This window comes from Numida meleagris, chromosome 6 (genome assembly GCF_002078875.1).
Source record: "Numida meleagris isolate 19003 breed g44 Domestic line chromosome 6, NumMel1.0, whole genome shotgun sequence".
NCBI lineage: Eukaryota > Metazoa > Chordata > Aves > Galliformes > Numididae > Numida > Numida meleagris.
In genome coordinates this window covers 19130257-19149689 of record NC_034414.1, presented here as the reverse complement: position 1 = coordinate 19149689, position 19433 = coordinate 19130257, and the positions used below count along the sequence as shown (strand labels likewise).

Below are 19433 nucleotides of genomic sequence, written 5' to 3'. Positions count from 1 at the left end.
GGATGCGATGTTGTGTAAATGGGCAAATTCTCTTACAAAACTGAGAAATACAGATATATTTGGAAGGAATGCAACCTCTCAGAAGTGGCCCTATTCCTCTCAACTTTTTCAGAAACAGCTGTAGTAAATGCCTTTTATAAATCTCATTTAGAGATGCTTGATTCTCTTTGTCCACTCTGCAGGGAAATCTGGGTGAGGTTTTGGCTTCTGCTTGGGCAGCCAGAAGGCTGACACACCTAATTATTAAGCATTCAAGTGCTTTACAGGGTCTAGTCTAAAAAGTAAATTCCTCAAAAATTATGTCAGTGACTGAAAGGTCTCAATGGGACTTAAATTTGTGAATAAGATTAGCTATTTTGCTGAATGAGAGATTTCATGTTGCTAAATGATCAATGATTGCCACAAAGACATTAATATACATTGACTTTCTACACATCAGCTATTTATAACTCAGCAAAATTAATAAAGATTGCTGCCATTTTATGTACATATCACAATAAACTGCTTTTCAATCCTCCCAAACTGGGCACTGAGGATTTGAGGCAACGGCAGAACAAGTTTTCTGTGTTTTTTTCATAGCTCTGTAATCTAAATTCTGCCCCCCCAAAAAGTTTTCACAAGTAAGATGTGAAAGACTGACAGATAAGTTAGGAAAATTGGAATTAAAACAAGATTTTGTTGATGTTTTGCTGGATCATTTTCCTTGTTCTTTCCCAAACAAATGTAGGAAAGACATGAATGTTTATCACAGGGAGCAACAAGCAAGGAAACATCAATCCTATACGTTTGGGGCATGAAAAATGAGTCTTTATCACACTCAATGGGTTTTGCATTTGTTTTATACAAACCTCAATTATACTTAGGAGACCTGCAGTGCATTTTGAAACAGAATTATGTGACCAAATTATTAAAATATTCTTTGATTCCTGACATCTTGTAAATGGAATGAGAAGTTCATGCTTGGAGCTCTTTTCAGATCTGTATAGCTCAGAATTGTGCTGAAGAAATTAAGCCTCTTCACTTCTGCCAGTGACTCAGAATACAGCAAAATAAGTAAGTTTTCCTCTACAACACCACATTATTGCATTTTCATGCAGTCAGAAACAGCGTTTAGAGCTGTGGGAGGCATGGAAAACACCCTGTTTTGCCTAGGAATTATCAGATAGACAGGAGCAATGCAGAGGTCGGGAGCTGAGCTGGGAGGGAATGAAATAAACTGGCAATTAAAGGAAGCAGGGGAAGCAACTGTAAATAAGGAAAGCCAACTTAAAATGCGATTCCAGGAGAGCACTCCAGAAGGCAGTTTTACCTGCCAGCCTGCAAAGAAGTAAGTGGAAGTGAATGAGTTGAATTTGTGGAAGACATTCAGTTATCTCGAGGTCTCTTTCACACTAGAATCTATGAAGCCAGAGTAATGATAATGTGATTGGTGTGTGTGTGTGTGTGTGTAAGACCTAGAACTTGCATCTTTGTGCAGTGTCTCCTCTACAAAACCCACCAAGGAAACTGACATCATATTATTTTACCGTTTCAACTTCCCCTTTCTACAATGCCCCAGAAGTCCTGTTCCCCCCCTGCTACCAGTAATCTCACCTCTTCCATCATAAAAAGTTACCCCACGCTCTTCCCTAATTTTAACAAGTAGGTGTTTCACATTTTTTCAGTCTGTAATTAGGTTGTATAAAATTCTTGTTAAACCTATTTTTCTCTACCAGGATGTTAGGTCAAAAATTGAGTCCATACAAGTTTTCTTTAAATGATTATTTAGAATTTTAAATTGAAATGGTGTTCAAAAGTGAGCTAGGCATATTTTCTGATGTTTTTACACAGTAAGCAGCCTAACTTTGCCATGTGGTAATTCTCAGGGTGTCTCTAAAGACTGATAGCACGGAGTTGAAGCTGGTGGATACAGAGACATGTTCTATCACATTCCCTCTTGAATGCAGGTTTGTGTCATTGTACAGTTATTGGCTCATGATACTGGCTCATCAACCATCTATTTCATAATCCAGGCAGCTTCAATTATTCCTAACTGCTGCTTAGAAACTATTGATGACTGCGCATTTTGTTCAGACAGAAGTGCTTAGAACAAAGAGAAACTCCCAGATAAAGAAAACTATTTCCCCACTAAAGACTCTCAGAAACATAACTCTTCACTGTCTTTCATAGTACTACCTAGTACAAGAAATGTTTGCCTGTACTTCAACTCATTCAGCAAAAGGATTATTTTTATTCTGTTGTACTTCATGGGCTAATGAGAATTATACCAAGAGATCAAAAAAGAGGCTGAATTAACTTGCTTGTTCAGAGAAATTTTCTGTCCAGTCTGTTGCCCTTTTATCTTATCGATTAAACAAGAAATAAATCCGAGAATGTTTTTGCATGCCCTCCCTTTTTTCTTTAAACTATCCATAGAAGTAAATTTCTTCCTGGCCCCTGCGTACGTGATTGCATAGGATGAAATAAGATTGGATTCCCATTAACAAAGTAGGAACCGTGTTAAACATCAACTTTCAGAAAGATAATCTTTTCCTCACTGTACTGTACTTCACAGCATACGATTTTATAGCCTTGGTGTAGAAAACAACCACAGTGAGAACCTACTTCTGCCAATGATAGTTTTTTCTACATACTTGCAGATTCTAAGATGTGTGCTCCCAAATCAGCACTTACTGTCAGATCTTCCACCACCACCGAGATCATAACCAGAATTAAAGAAATTCCTCTTCTGTTGCATATAACATTCTTTAATTTTATTTGATCTCTTCCTCAATTCTCCAGGCTTAAAACACAAAAACTAAGCATAAATTATTTGCTTCTCACAGCACTTTAAGCAAAGTGTTCATCATCTCTCCCAACTTGCAAGTCAGAACACTGTATTTTAAATAGCTTTGCAATTCTGACATAGAAATTGAATTGATTGTGTGTTTACAAAGAAATGTGCTCACATTTACATTCTCATTTATGCATATCTGGACCTTAATAGAAGAAATTATTAGATTAAGCAAGAAAATGAAGCAGTTCCAATCAGTGCTGATATAATTGTGTTGAGCCTAATGGTTTCTCCTTCAGAGAGTTAGTCTGGATAAAAACCAAATACAAACCAAACAATCCCACCAAAACACACTTTGTCATTGGAAGAGATGGAATTAAAATATTTATCCAGCAGTTCATTCTTATTACTTTGGCCTTAGGAAGTCACTGATATCCTGCTACAATTAGAAATATATTGGTCAGTGTCCCAAAAAATCCTTTGCAGTTCTCTTTGTGACCACACTTTTTAAAAGAGGAGAATCAATACATCTTTTTGTTCTCTGTACTGGTATAAATGATCTCATTGGCTTGGAAGAGATCAGGGAAAGTAATCAGAACTTTACAGTGAGAAAAATTTAACGAGGCCTGTTATCCTATACTGTCATCTTCTAAGAGAAATCACAGTAGTAATAGAGACCAGTAAAGCAATGGATATACAAATATTGAAATCCTCTTCTTCCCCAACACCAATAGATTATTTTGTAAGTTTATGACGCACAATGCTTTGGACATATAGATGTGTGCACTTCAAAACTGGGCCAGAAAACATACACTATATTACTGAGAGGATTTGAAGATGCACTGGAGTGTCCACAGGAATTTTGCATGGCTTTTGCATGGTTAACTCCATAGTAATTAACAAACATTTGTACAGAAATTGAAAATCAGGAGTTTATAAACAATGTTATATAAATAAGCACTAATGCAGGACTACTTTGACAATCTTCATGCATGTTTCCCGCTGGTCTACATTCAGTAAAGACCTGAATTATTTCAATGACCAAGATCACAACCATTGTTTAAAATAAAATAAAATCTCAGAAATAAAGCTGCTACTTTCACAGTAAGAAATCCTTTGAGTTTGCTACTATTGTTTCTAAATTAACAACAGAGTCAATAATGATTCAAAACTTCAGTATTTGTGTACTGATGCCCTTGATGGCCTTTCAAATGTTCACTTCAAGAACAACAAACAGGTTGAGAAAAATTTAAGCTTTAATCCAGCTTAATCAAGTTTCATGGGGAAATCTCATGCTTGCTCCAATTCCGTCACACTTTGGTGATCCCAGAAATAAAGTGGTTACCATACAGAACAACTCCTTTTTGTTACACAAAAATCATCCATTTCTTGAATTCCAGAACCAAAGATTCACACTGTTTTAATCATGAAACACCAAAGTTTCCCAGAAGAGCAGAAGCAGTAAAATTACTGCCTCAAAGTAGCTTTCACAGCCTATACAGCCATATTTCTGCTTTTCTATTATGTCCATTTAGCATTCCTGTATTTGACTAAATAATCCTCGTCAATGATGTTTACACATTCATTTCCCATAAAATTATGAAAGTTACAAGTTTAGTCATTGCAGTAATTATATCCTCTTTACTTTCAATAAGGTGAACTGAAGTGGTTTTAAAGAACATATTAACAGTAATAAAACAAGAGCTAACGCATAACATTTTCTTCAGTAATTTTAGCAGTAGACCCCTGAGGAGTGTTAGGCTGTATCAATTTGAACTTATCAAACAATATCAATGACAATAATCTCTATTTACATGCTTGATTTCAGGGCTTTGTATTTCTCCTTCAGAATACTTTGTACAACTTTAGGCACTATTTCAACATCCCTTGGTGTGAACTGGATGCATAATGTATCGCTCCAGGGACTTGATATGTAGATACTGATTTTCAGTCCATCATTAATTATATCTGCTGATCTGGGAAAAATGTATTATGTTATCTCACAAAATTTGTTCAGCTTTAATTGCCACTGAATACTGAGGCAAGGGAATCATTTTTCATAAATCCAATACTACTAACAGCAGTTACTCTAATTGTCTTCCTACATAACAAGAAGAAAATTTCTTTGCAAAAGCAATTAAACCTCCTCCGATGTTTACAAATCAAACATTGTAGACCTGAGTGAGAATTAAATTGGCTAAAATACAAAAATGAATCTGGGCTATTTTCATTGTCTATGCTAAGCAAAATGCAAAAGCAAATAAGTAGAGGCAACCGTAAAAGGCAAGAATGTTTTTCTTCCCAATTTACCTTCTGATGTCCAATACTTAAAAGCTGGTATCTACTGTATAGTTGCAGATTCTTCAGTTCCATAGACCCAAAGAATCATTAAGGTTGGAAAAGATCTCTAAGATAATCAAGTCCAACCATCCATCTGCCACCAACACTATGCACGAAACACATACAAATACAAAATACATATAAAATGGACAGCGATCTTGTATTTTTAGTCACAGGCACCATTAATTGTGATAATATGTTTCATGCATGAAATGCATAAATGTGTGACATTCATCATGTACTTACCTGAAATCCACACTGATGGTACCACCAGCATCAGCAGCGAGGATGATGGCATCACGGCCATCAGAGGCATTATGGCCTTCCAGATGGACCTGCGGAAGAAAAGCCTTTGAAAATAAGCAGGAGAGATAAGGGAGATTACTGTATATTACAGAGCCTTACTGCAAGAACAGTTTAGTTAATGAACCCAGTATCACTGCCTTGGTTCTGGGACCACAGGATGAAAAAAAGCAGACATCAACATTATTAGTTACTCTAAGAAAGTTAAATCAAGAAACAAAAGTCATGTCTAGACCTGCATTTAATCAGCTTGAGCGACTAGAGATAGAAGTCAAAGGCAGTGAAGAGTAGAGTTTATTGAAGACAACTTGACCTGAAGAAGAGCACAGAGAAGGCAAAAAAAAACCAACAAAAAAAACCTAAAAGATTTCTCTCTGGGAGGCCTGCCTGAATGAGCCCTCAGACTGCAAACGCATCCTTGCTAGGATGCATGTGCACAAACTCCAGGGTTCAATAGTCCTTTGGCCATTGAAATAGCTTGGCCACATTAGCAATTCTCAGCAGATTTTAAGCTGTGGAAAGGCTCAGGTAAGATTTTAGCCATTTGCTTCAATCTGCACTATCCTGGCTGTACTCCCATCAGTTCCCAAACTACACATTCTACATCTAATTCAGTAATATCTACATTTTTTTTTAGCCATTCTTTGTATAATAGTATCGTCTTGGTCTTTTCTGTCATGTTGTATATTCATCGCACAAACACCTGGAAGAAAACATCCAGTATCTTTGCAAAAATGAAGAGATGTAGACTCCTTGCAAGGAGGACCAGAAAGTCAAGCTCATTGTCTGATGTACTCATCCAGATCATATTTCACTACTGTAGCTATAGTACAAAGTGCAGCAGCTGGTGAACGTAAACTTGGCAATGCCTCCTACCAGACAAAATGACGTTCAATTGGAGAATCCAAGCAGTTTGCCAGGACTCTTGAATTTAGCCTTGTATACATCTTTGAAAACAACAGCATTTTTCCTATTTTGTAGTTTATCTAAACAGCCCCCCCCAACTGTTCTAGTCAGCTTGCCTCTTCCTTTGTAATTACAAGATAAAATACTACATGGTAAAAAGGTCAGCTTAATTCTATCTAGACTGTGAAAAAGCACATCAAGTATCTGCAGTAAGTAGTAATAGACAGTTTATAAAAACCAACACAGATTTTGGTGCTGCTTCTGTGCAAGCCACCAGGGGAAAACAAACCAAAACAACAAACAAACAAACAAACAAAGAACCCATGCAAACAATTTTAATGACTCATTCCTATTGAGGACAAGTTAGCGTCACATCTGACAAAGTGCTGGTTTTGCCTTGGAAGAAAAGATAACGCTTAATTGAACAAGGCATTGAGTAAAATGAAATAGCTGAACTGATTTGCAATATGATGGTTGAAACAGGGAAAAAAGATTCCATTTGGAAAGAAGAAACAACATAGATGTTACTGTGTAAATTTTTGGTTTAGCAGTTCCTATTACAAAAAAAAACAAAACCCAAAACCCTGAAAAAAAGAAGAGAAAAGCAATTCAGACATAGGTTTGGTCTGAGTCACTGACATAGCCATGAGCATACCAGAATCTTCTTGCCAGTTAGTTACCAATGATAAAAAAAAAAAGAAATGCATGTTGCTGTTTGCCCTTTGTGGGATTCAGCTTCCTGCCTAGTAGACTGTTCTCCTCTTACAGTTGTAAAGTATTACATGCAGCTGTACTAAATCAGAGGGCACAGGCTAACGACATGAACTAGACTGCTGTGTATAACTGAACTGTCTGGCCATTTTAATCGCTGCACCATGTTTTACATAAACTTTTTCCTACTTTCTTACTGAGAGTAATAGGAATATATTAAAAAGCAAAAAACAGACTCCTCTAGACATTTCCATCAGCTAATTATTCCTACTTTCCTGTTAGTTTTTCCTCTCAATTAGTGATATTTTGTTTAATTTCCTGGTGTAACACTGACAGAGCATGTACAATTTTAGTTGGAATGCCCATATATATAATAAACACGTGTGTTGCATTTAAGAGTGCAATCTCTTCTATTCGTTTTCTCTTTGTGCTCCTAATTTTTGCTGAAGTGATTCCTACAGATGCTCAACTTCAAATGTTTTTATTTTGTTCCTACTATTGCCAAAACTCATTACCTGCTTCTAATATAGGATCGAGTGGTCAGACCTAGATCTCCCCCAGCAAACTCAGCACATATCTATGGAAGATGTGGCAGATTCTTCACTCTAAAAGCCAATTGCTGGCAAAACAAGAGTCTAGCAAAGATAGTATTAGAATTATATCAAAGAAATAGGGAAATTGACACTGGCATTTCATTGAAATATCACGATACTGTAGACTGAAAACAATTTCAAAACAGTTTTGGGCTCTTTTACACTTCCAGGCCTTCAGCAAGTTTTCAATTAAGTTGTCTTTATCTGCTGTTTGTGGGACAGTAATATGGATCGATTTCTTCCTTCCAGCTATTCAAGTAAGACTACTTCATTCATATCATTCATCTATTCAACTGCAAGAGATTATTTAACTAAAACTTTTCCTCTCTGAGTGACTTTAATGTTTCAGATCTCCTCCCTTTCCTTCCTCTTTTCTTACTTGTTCTCTAACTGTTGCACTCACTGAAATTTTCTTGCAAGAAATGTCAAACTTAATATGTTATGCATTTGAGAAGATAATTCAGATGGTTTGTTTTACACTGCGTGTTCATGTTTAATATGACCTCACAAAGAACTCCTTTATCTTGCACAAAGAGCTCCCAGATTTTGGACTTCCCATTTGTTCAGCTGAAGGTTTCTGTGGTTTGTAAAGCTGGACGGAAACAACCAAGCAGAAGGAAGTTAAATTACACAAGAAAAGTTTGCTTCCACTGTAAAGGAATCCAAACTACAAAGAAAAAAACATGAGTTTTCCTGTGAAGAGTATACCTTGCTGCAGCTACCTAAGGCTTTTTACATCTAGCAAATAAAAAGATCAATAATCCTCTCTTCTTGAAAATCTGGGGCTTAGTTCCAATCAAACCTTTCATGCCACCATGCCTAAGCAGCTTTAGAACTCATGTTTTTGTTTGATTCAAATGCTTAGTAGAAGCTTATAAATATTTACAACAGACAGAACAATATTGACACACCCAAGAGGCAATGACTTTCTCTAAGATTTCCATGTAGAGATGCAGTAGATATGTAGTGGTCAGAAATATATCACTGTAATCTTTCCCATCCTGAGAACAATCAAGTCCCTTCTCCATTAAGGGGAAAAAAAGAGCAAAGCTTCAAATAATAGCAGACAATAATCTAAAGAATATAGAATTACCAAGGTTGGAAAAGACCTCCAAGGTCACCCAGTCCAACCGTCCACCTATCACAAATATTTCCCCACTAAACTTTGTCCCTTAGTACACCATGTAAATGTTTATTGAACAACTCCAGGAGCACTGACAGAACCACCTCCCTGGGTAGCCTGTCCCAGTGCTGACCAGTCTTTCAGAGAGGAAATGTTTCCTCCAACCTGAACCTCCCCTGGTGCAGCTTGAGGCCATTTGATCTAGTCCTATTGTAGGAAGACTGAAAACTCAGTAGTGTTCTTGTTTTATTCTGTAAATATATGAAAGAGCTATTTGTAATACTAGGTGTAAAAGAAGAAAGCAATATATGTTTTTGGCCTTTAGTAGTGTGGGACTGTGATACTTGTACTACATCTGTCCTTCACCACAGCACTTTTCTACCACGTGCTACCTTGAAAGCACTATACCTTCCAATTGTATTTTCCTTTTTTGTTCAAGGAAAATACCTTATATCTCCTTAACTGAAGTAGTTCCTAGATAGAAATAACCAGAGAAAAGTGACACTGTCAGGTCTGATTAAATGGAATTAGATGACTAAGGAGCTGACAAAGGAAAAAAACTTTTTGCTGAACTTTCATTTGTGGAATACAATCTATGTTACCTTCTGTAACCACAGTTTGCTTTGTCTTCATGTTTAAGTTGCCCAGTGTTAGCCAGATTCTATTGGCTTTCGCATTTTCACAACTATAAAGTGCTTGTCTAAAAATATATTAAGCTATAGAACCTGAAGAATTACTGTCCCAGAGAGGAACACACTGTAAAGTTTTGGCAACAGATCAGAGTATCTTTGCTCCAGTAATATTAAAAAAAATTCTACTTTTTTTTTTAAATTTATTTTTACAAAACTCTACACAGAAACGACTGAATTAAGTTTAGAAATATCAACATACAATTCGTGTTTACTGAGTCTGTTAAACTAGTGAGAAAATGCACAAAATTCAGATATGCTTTAGAATCCAATTAATAGCACTCCAAATAATATTCAGTAGTATCTAACAGTACTCCAAGAAGATTTTATAAAAACCATTAAAGCTACCAAAAAGCAACAATCTAGGCATGCCAGGATACAAAGTCTGCATACAAAACACTTTAAAATAAATACTAATATAAAGTATATTCAGACTGGAAGTTGTCTGAAAGCTCCCACTTAGCAACTACACAGTCTGGAAACCGAAAAACTCACTTCTGGCCCTAATCCATTGCTGAATCTCCTGAGGTATTCCAGGCTGATCTTGGACTAGCTACTAGCGGGAGCTAACACTATCTTATAGGTTTTATTGTCTCTTCTACTGTACACTGGGCATGCCTACACTGCCAATTTCTTCCAGGGATTCTTGCCTTTACCTTCCACATTGTACATGTGTTTGTTCTCTCACTTCTGAGATGCCCTTCAAAGTCAGACAGTTAGGTTTATGGCCATAAATAATTCTTTTCAATAGGCAGTAGGAGTGAAGATCTGCCTTGCTCCACCTCACCAGCTCCATTCTCAACTATTAATACATCATACCTTGTAATTATCTCTTCATGCCATATCTCTACATGTGCAAACACACACCATCACATTAAGAAAGCACAGATAAGGTGGGTGAAAATTGGCCTTTTAGTTATCTTTGGTTTCTTGCAAAGAAATAATAGTAGTTACTTGAATAATCTTTACAAATGTTAAAACATCTCATAATCAAAAGCAGGCCAGAAAGAGCCAAAGATCTTCAAAATCCGTCTGTACACTATCCTGGGTTACATCGCTTGAGCAAAAGGATTGGACTGGATGACATCAAGAGGTCCATTTCAGCCTCAACAGTTTTGTGATCTGTGCTCTCAAGGCACTGTATTGGTGTAGGATGATGACCTTACAGTCTCTCTGGCTCCTTACGTTAACAAAGCACTTAACTTCATATTGCATCTCAATCCCAAGCTAGACTTAGGCCTACTTCAAGGACTAAACGGTGATAACCAGCTCTGTAACACAAGCATGGGGTAAGTACTGAGCATGGAATGTACAACTTTTTACAAAGGACTTAAAAGTGCAAGGTTTTGTAGGATACCAACTCAGAAATGAGCCAAGAGTGGGTTGCTCCAGATTGTTCTAGGTCAAATCATTAGGAGAACAGGCACTGTGCATGGAGCAGTCCAAAGGTACACAGTGATAAACAGCATTTAACCAAAACAAGTTTAAACCTGGATTTTGGAACAGGTTCATGTGACGTAAATATGACAGAATGGAGATAGAAGTAAATTCTATCAATAAGTATAATAAAAAATTCCATCAAATCTTCTCCTAGGCCTAAGAAAGTGATTAAGGGTCACTGTGAAACTTTTACTCAGACTACAGAACTAAATCAAACACTTTTAAAACAAAACCAACAAACATTGTCTTGTCTGACTGCAGCAGCTGTAAGTATGATCAAATCCTCCTGCTATGCAGATTCATGAAAAGAATTTAGGCACTATTTATAAATATAAAACCACTAAAATTCCCATTGTAGCAACTCATGTTCACAAGAACACTTGATTTATTTTTGTTCTCCTCTCACTCAATATGGTTCAACTGCCTGCTCTCGATGAAACTAACTCGTTTAACTATTAAAAGCAACTGAATTGAGGAGGTTTCCCCAGAAGAGGAACAGAAATTTTTTACTGAAGAGTAATATAAAATGAACAAACTGAAAAAAAATTCTTAACTGCTTCAAATCTTTACTTATAAAAGTCTGAGAGAGTCAGATGCACACATCTGCAAGCATTTCATTTTCCATTCCTCACTGCTACCACACCTCTGTGGAATTACCAGCCTGTCGTACTGCTAGGGCACTAACTAGGATGACCAGCAAGCTAAAACATGAAAACACTAACTTCTGTCATTTTCTGAACTGTTAATTTTTCCTTTCAAGTGCATATCACTGGTCCCCTAGAAATACCTTCACATCTGTCTTTGTATCTACCAAAGGAAAGAAACATGTTAAAAAGTACCTTCTAGGCTTTTATGTGGACACAGAAATGTTCCTTCCAGAAACAACTATAGCATTTTAGATGATGCGCATGCTTCATATAAGAAAGTTTTCCATGCGCAGAAATGTGATGCCTAAGATTTATCATTCAAAACCTCTAAAATATTCACATTTTCTGAGCACTCTTCAGAGCTTTTCAGAAAATGTTCAGTAGCTACATGAAAAGGAGATGGAACCTTCAACACAGCTTTTACCTTTTCATTGAGGTAAATGTAATTATTCCTTCTATATGAAATTCATTACATGGAAAGTTAAGGAATCTCAGATTTTTTCACTTTCTGAGAAAAAGTCTTGTGGCAAGATTTTTTTTTTAGTGGCAATTCATAAGCTTCAGGTAACGATCATAAAGCAAAACTGCAAAATGCTTTGCAAAATGTATTCTGTTGTCAGTTTTGCAGAAGTACAAGGCCTCGTGGCAGTGGAGCTGCTTCCTCTCTTTTCTTGCTACCATGTAGTTTAAACATCTAGAAGACGTCAGCACTGATTTGGAACAATCTCACCCTGTATCAGGGTACCTTCAGCGAAGTATCAGAGCAGATGAGTCTGAGTACAGTATTCTACATTCCTTCCTAGATATCTCTCCTGCTTATTTCAAGCCTCCTCACAAACATCTTAGATGATCTCCTTTTGCATACCTAGGGTATGCTTTCCTGCACTGAAGGGATTAGATAGTGAAATGACATTCTACCACTTTCTTATTTTATGTCACTCACATACTCTCTCGTATTCAGCATCACCCATAGCAAAACTCTACCATGGTAATAATGCACGTTCCCCTTTCTGACAATATAACTCATAACCTGGAATCTTCTGCAAGGTTTTCTTAAGTAGACTGCAAGGCAGTAATGAAGAGAAGATACTTTCTCAGAGCAACAGAGTAAATATTGTAATTCTTTTTTAATAACATATCTTACTATGCACTATTTGCACATCAAAATTTCAGACAGACTAAGCCAGCCCAGATAGGTCACTAGCTCAGACAGTAAGGCTGGGGAATTGTTTCCAAACGATAATGCACATGCCTACACAAGGCAAGATAAGGACATCAAAGAGGTGATAGATAGTATGGTCTGTGGAGGGATATGTTTAGTGTACAGTTTTTGCAGACTCCAGACAATCAGAGCACCAAATTTGGCATGAAAAAGTTGGCCATCTACACAATTGGGCTTGAGTATCGCATGGTGACTTCCTATAGGAGGAAAACAACATTTACAGCCAGAGGAGGCACTTTAACATTAAAGTACTATAAAACTAAGCACGTCTTTAAAGACAGGCATATTTTTCTTGTAATTTAAGTAAGCTCAGTGACTTAAGATTTTTTCCTGCACTGTAGATTAAGAGAACTAGATCCAGGAGTTGGACTCAGTGATGCTTATGGATCTCTTCCAACTCAGGATATTTTATTGTTCTATGATTCTATGATGTAGTTCTACTATGTAATCACAATGTATCATCACCTTGTCATGGTCAGTCCAACCCAACATTGCCAAGCTACTGCTTTATCTCTTTTTCTGATCAATTCTATCTCTGTTTTACATTTGTTGCATTCATTCCCTTCTTAACTGACTGTTTCTAATGGGGCATTACATATGATGCATTTAAACTCAAAAAAAGGTTTTTAGAATTGCCAAATAATTACCTGGTTGTGTAAACAAAGAGGTAAAATATTTGAGTGCCACAACCTCTTATTAGTAAAATTAGTGCTGAAGTGCATTCTTGCTTCAACTTGCTGACAGATCTTGGAGTAATCCTGTCCTTCATATTTCTCTAACAGATTCTTTCTAAGGTCAAACGAATGTACATACAGATATGCAGATACACTTTGTAAACATCAATAGAACATCTGCTTTTCTTCAACATTTATCTGAGCAATTTTGTAGTAAATAGATGTAACCTAGTGCTGCAAATTTGCTGGTTGACTTAGAAATTGGGGAAAGAGGCTTATACTGATTTAAATTTTGAATCGTAACAAATAAGCTTACTCTAGATCATGTATGTCCTTACTGCAGTGAACTTCTTTCCTTGTTTCTTTTCAGTTTATATGGCTAAAGAACCTAGTTCAGTCAGGCATTTTTTTTTCCCCCCCCTGGTAAGCAGGCCATTCCCATTTTTTGTTTTTTTCCTGTCTTGGAACTGAAGGCCTTATTTAGAGATACACTTTTGTTTATCTTTCCTTTAATCAACAGTAGCTCAAGCTCCCCTCAGTCAACGCGTGGTTGTTTTCCGTAGCCAGCTTTCCTGTATCATCTTTGTCGGAAGTTTTATTACACATACAAATGAAGATAAATAACGTAATCCCTTTCTGATTCAGGAAGCAATCCATGAAATAAAGTGTTAACTATCAACTCTACATCTAAGACTCATCACTGCAAGTGACATAACCTTTATCAAAAAAGCAAATCTCTTATCGAGGAAGCAAAAATCTAAGTCATACAATTCCCCAGTGTATTAGAAAGGCTAGAAGTCTGAGAACATTGATACATTTCAGTATTGCCCTACTATAACTTGACTGTTCTTAACTAGATTTCCTTTTCTCCTTAGCCATGCTACCTCTTTTTCATTTGTTTTGCTTACGTCTCACCATAACCTGAATGTGTTGCATTATTCATCTGCATCAAGGGCAGAAATAGCATTTTTACATACGGCATACCTCTCAGTACTTCCAATCCAGTCATGAGTGTTAATTCATCATGTTTCTGTTGTTCCCATGCCGTCTAGTTTCATTTCCTCTACCATCAGAAGTTCCTCCGTTGCGTTGCCAGGCTGCAGTATTAGTATATAAATATTTGATTTCTCACTGACCACACCCAGTCTCTCAGATGAGGTACAGTTCCTTCTGTACGTATACTGTTCCCTATTTTAATCTACAGTCATGATTCCTCTTGCCATCTTTCTACCCAGTGATTAGTGGGTTTTTTTGTATCCTTATTTATCCAATTTTCTTTGTCCTTTTGATGAGCAAAAACTAAGCCTGGAAATTATACAGATCTTTCTCCACCTTCTTCCCTTGCTCCTTATTTTAAAATTCTTCTGTCTCATTATGACTCCAGAGATTTCTCCAGTTAATTAGATAGAACATGTTTAAAGTAGGTCACCCATAACCTTTACCTTTTTACATGATCAGTATCATAACAGTCAGAAATGTGAAATAACTGCTTCACACAAGTAGCAAGGTTTCTAAAAAGGAAATAGAATAACATGGAGGAGGAAAGCCTACATGGCTGAGAACGTAGATTATTCAGTTTCAATTTTCAGGCTGGTTCATGTACTATATATTTCCAGACATTTGCCCATTCTCATTTTTGATGTCTACTTTAAAACATTTTGCAGTATCACGGATATACTCCCTCCAATTTTTCATCTCTCTAGTGCTTGTTGTACCTCCTTTGCACCACAGTAAGTTCCTCTCCTTCTTCGGCATTCACTTCAGCATTTACAGATTATTAACATGACTCCCACTGAGTTACCATTTTACAATTTCCTCCTAAGTCAAATTTTCAATACAGTAATCAATTTTATGCCACGCCTTGCTTTAGAAGTTTTGCAATTTAGCAATAGCTTTTTATGTCGCCCATATAGAATAACCATTTTTCCTTATCAAACAACTATATCAAAGAGGGGTATCATTTTATGCTGACATAGCTATGATTTACATAATCATTATTGAGTCAAGTTATAGAATTATACAACTCTTCATGCTGACAGCTAACAGAACCACTACTTGATAGTTTCTCCCCACTTCAGTCATGACTCGTCTCATTGTATAGTACACCTTTCCGGGATAAGGAAACAATTTTTTCTGCAATGGTTCTGTGCAGCACATCACAAACTTGCCTTGCTATGAGTAGGATCACAAATATTGTTAACCATAAAAGAATGCAGTATTCCACAGCACAATATCTTGTTCAAATGAAGAGAACACCTAACATTATTTAAGCTTTTTCATTTTGTTTTTTTTTTCATTTTCTATTCCAGCATTTCCACATGACTGGAAAAATGTAGCAGAAGTAATTTAGTTACTGTGGAAGTATAGAGAATCTTGAACAGCTTGTTACTATGCAACTATCAAAGGGTTCTAAATTTCCCTTCAAAACTCAGATGTAATATGATTGCAAAGATATGCATTAAGAATGAAATTTGGTCCCTGAACTTGTTCTTATATGAAATTCTGAATAATTATTTTCATGAAGGTTCAAACACAAATGCTAAGTACCTTAATGAAAAGCACATCATCAACGTTGCAAGAAAATTGACTTCAGCAGCACTTGACAAAGACCACTGGTATTAGAAAAAGAAGGTCTGTGAGGCTGCATTAAGCTCCATTGGCAGTATCAATTTACAAAGGAAACATTCCAAGTTTCTTACTCTCACAAAGCAGACTATGGATTGCAGTTCATTTTTTTGTTTTGCAGGGATGTTGGAAGAAGGAGAATTTTTGAAAGGGTCTCTTTGTCCTTTTCTCACATAGCACTTGATGTTATGAATTTCCTTGCAGTTTTATTACTGTGCACCCAGACCTGGAAAGGTAGATCCTAACATACTTACCCTGAAGTGTGTGGTCACCAGCTGTGTAAATACACATGTAGCATTGTTCATTTTTTTTTCCTACAAACAAGTCCAATTTTTCCCTCATGGACATGAAAGCAGATTTGGCATGTGTCTCCTTGTGAATGTGATGGAAGAGAATTTAAACTCTTCAAGAGTTCTACATGCGAACTTTACAGGATAGAGACTTGTTGTGTCTTTTTATTTATTTATTTTTACTTTTAAACAAAGAGGCAGTCTTCTCACAAGCAAATAATAAATGGCATAGAAACTCACTCAACAACCTAATCTATGGTTCACTGTGAGTAATAAAACTGAGTTGTAGAGAGGAAAAGAACAGTCGTGGAAAAGAGAAAATTTTAAAATGAGAAATGTATGTGAAGAGGAGGAGAGAAAGAAAAATAAAGGGAAGAAAAGGTAAAATAAACTCCCCAGTGAATTCTCTTTGAGAATTACGTGTACATACAAATAATTGAGCAACAGGTAGCAGAGCAATAGTGCTATTGCCTATTCAACTCTTCTTGTGAGAACATACAGCTCCCCCTTGAAATTACTTCAGGCAATTCAGAGGAGGTTTGGGCTGCTCACAGAAATCCTGAGCAATGTGGAGAAGTTCCAAGACTTTTTTTGTTTGTCTTCACCAGCCATTTTGAAACCAAGCCTGCAGGAGTGAAATCTGGCTTAGCTCCTCTGCCTGCATGTTCCAGAGCTCTGCAATAATCTTTCCTTTTTCTTCCTCCATTCAATCTAGCTCAGCTTATCATGAAGCATTTTTTAGGTTGTATTTTAAGGAGAATAAAAAGCACTCTGAAAGTGCCAAACCATAGTTAAAAGAGAATAGAAAAATTGATACACAAGGTTTAGCTAATAGCTCCTTATTTCTCTATCTTCTTGAAAGAATGCCAGACAGGGCTCAATTATGTGTCAGTATTGCAGATAGAGACAAATGCTTATTATATGCAGGGAGAGGGGAAGAAAGGAAGGAGACACTTGTGTAGGAAATCCCTTCCGCAGAGAAAAAGAAAATACTTAAAAAAATAAATTTTAAAGCTTTAAGACTGGAAAGAAAACCAACAAATCCAGTACAGAGGGCTATAACTAGATAGTTGCTTGGGTTCCATACTAGTCTTGTGTAGTTATACTTCCCTATATTTCTATTTATTGGTGATCTGGTAGCCTGTAGCACTTGCTCCATGTAACATTAAAGAATTAAAGCCATGTAACAATATTTATTTTAAAGGTCTGATAGACTTTGAGGTTTTTTTTCTGAGTGTTGTGTTAATGTAAATATAGTTTGGGGGAAAATTCAATCAGAATAGTTTGATCACTTCTTTCAGTTCACCTTACACCCACGTATATTTTTACGTTTTCACATGGGAGCAGCTGTTGCATCAGGACCATGCCATATTCCATCCTTAAAATTGTAAGAGTAACAACTGTGTCTCTTCTACAACCAGTGGCTCTTTGCAGCTATCATCAAATATTCCACCTCCGCAGGGCATGTCCAAACATGGAGATAAGCACAACTTTCCTTCAAACTACCAAATTGGATGAAGTCACAGTAACTCAGAGAAATAAAGAAACTGTCAGAGTTGAGGAAAGGAGAAGAGGTGAGCCATGCAGTGGACTGCAAAAAAGGATCCTATTGAAAGACCTGGCTGGGAGAGAAGCAGTCCTAGGTTGACACAGTATGGGAATGGGCCAGAAAACAAAAGGGAAATTGTGGTGCGCAACAGAAGCAATAAGAAGGTCCATAAAAATGGCAGCCATGTCTACATTCATACAACTTTTTTCAAGACATTTTTCTTCCTGACAGGAGGATTTCCACACTGAATGCACAGTAAATGCATTCTGGAAATGTGGCTGCTTTATGGTAAGATCTCACAATCATCTGTCACTCCTTCCCTTTTCCCTTAGTGATGGTTTGGATGTCAGCATCAGTCTACCACAGATAACTGTCACTGTTAACTAAGACAAAAACTGTGACAGTAGTAGTTTTCTACGAGGCAGCATTTCTGAAGGCTTTAATTTTGGTTTTGAAAAGCCAGTGGATTGCATAGAACACCTCTTGTTTTTCAGGTTGCAGGTTCCAAATTTAGGAAATATCAGGACTCATGGGTGTATAATCATAATTCTGTTCTGTTGTGTGCACAAGGAGCCACCTTCACAATTTCACAGCTGCATCATTTCCTCTTTCACCATGCATTATTCAGCATCAAACCAAAGCTTCACCAAAACAAGGTCACATATCACACTAGTTTTATGGTTCTGTTGCTCTCCTTTTCAATGTTTTAATAAAATATTTAAAAAATAATTTTTTGTTACTTGTATACATTAACTATATTATATATTTTATGAGGGCAGCTCCATAAGTAACATCTCCTATTTTATGATGCCCACAATGTCAGAGGCAGATAGTGCTGCTATGGCAGCAGAAGTTGAACCTTCCTGCCAGTGTTGTGTTCCATTTTGTTGCCATGTGACCAATGGCAGCAGAGGGGCAGCCTGACAAAAAGGCATCTGACATGGAAGCACATATGAACAAAAGGTGTGGCATTGAATTCCTCCATGCAGAAAAAATTGCTCCCACTGACATTCACTGATGCTTGCTGAATGTTTACAGAGACCATATAGTAGATGTGAGCACAGTGAGGTGGTGGGTGGTGCATTTTAGCAGTGGTGACAGTGGGTCATCTCCACTGGTGCAGGTTGCTTTTTGTTTGTTTGCTTTTTTTTTTTTTTTTTTTACAAGCATGGCATGGAGGGTCTTGTTGATCACTGACAAAAATGCAGAGCCAATGGCGACTGTGTTGAAAAATAGTGTTATGTAGCTGAGAATTTGCTCTATTAAACAGCATTATTGTGCTCATTGTATCTGTTGTAATTTCCATGGAAATAAATAGGAAACATTACTTTCAGAGTGACCTACATATATGCAGCCCAAGGCTATTTCTCTTCTTGCAGTGTGGCCCAGGCAAGCCAAAAGGTTGGACATCCATGGGTGAAGTGGAAATGAATCCTGTCTCTTACACATATTTTCTATCTAGATCTGGAGTAATTAAAGCAATTTAAAAAATAGTAATAATTAGAGGCTGCATGTTAGCTTCTGGATGTCTGAACTGAAGCTTCAGCT

General features: G+C 36.8%; 1 protein-coding gene across 10 annotated transcripts in view; it reads right to left on the bottom strand.

Moving 5' to 3' along the window:
* Positions 1 to 19433, bottom strand: part of CD44 (CD44 molecule (Indian blood group)) — a 104369-nt gene that overhangs the window by 69149 nt on the left and 15787 nt on the right. For 4 of the 10 annotated variants that reach the window (XM_021401872.1, XM_021401873.1, XM_021401874.1 and 1 more), the window contains exons 1-2: positions 14406 to 14534; positions 5360 to 5448 (exon numbers count right to left, since the gene is read on the bottom strand). The gene's annotated coding sequence lies outside the window, so the exon portion shown is untranslated. Of the gene's footprint in view, positions 1 to 5359; positions 5449 to 14405; positions 14536 to 19433 lie in introns of those variants that run through there. The other 6 variants (XM_021401861.1, XM_021401862.1, XM_021401863.1 and 3 more) reach the window with 3 other exon arrangements.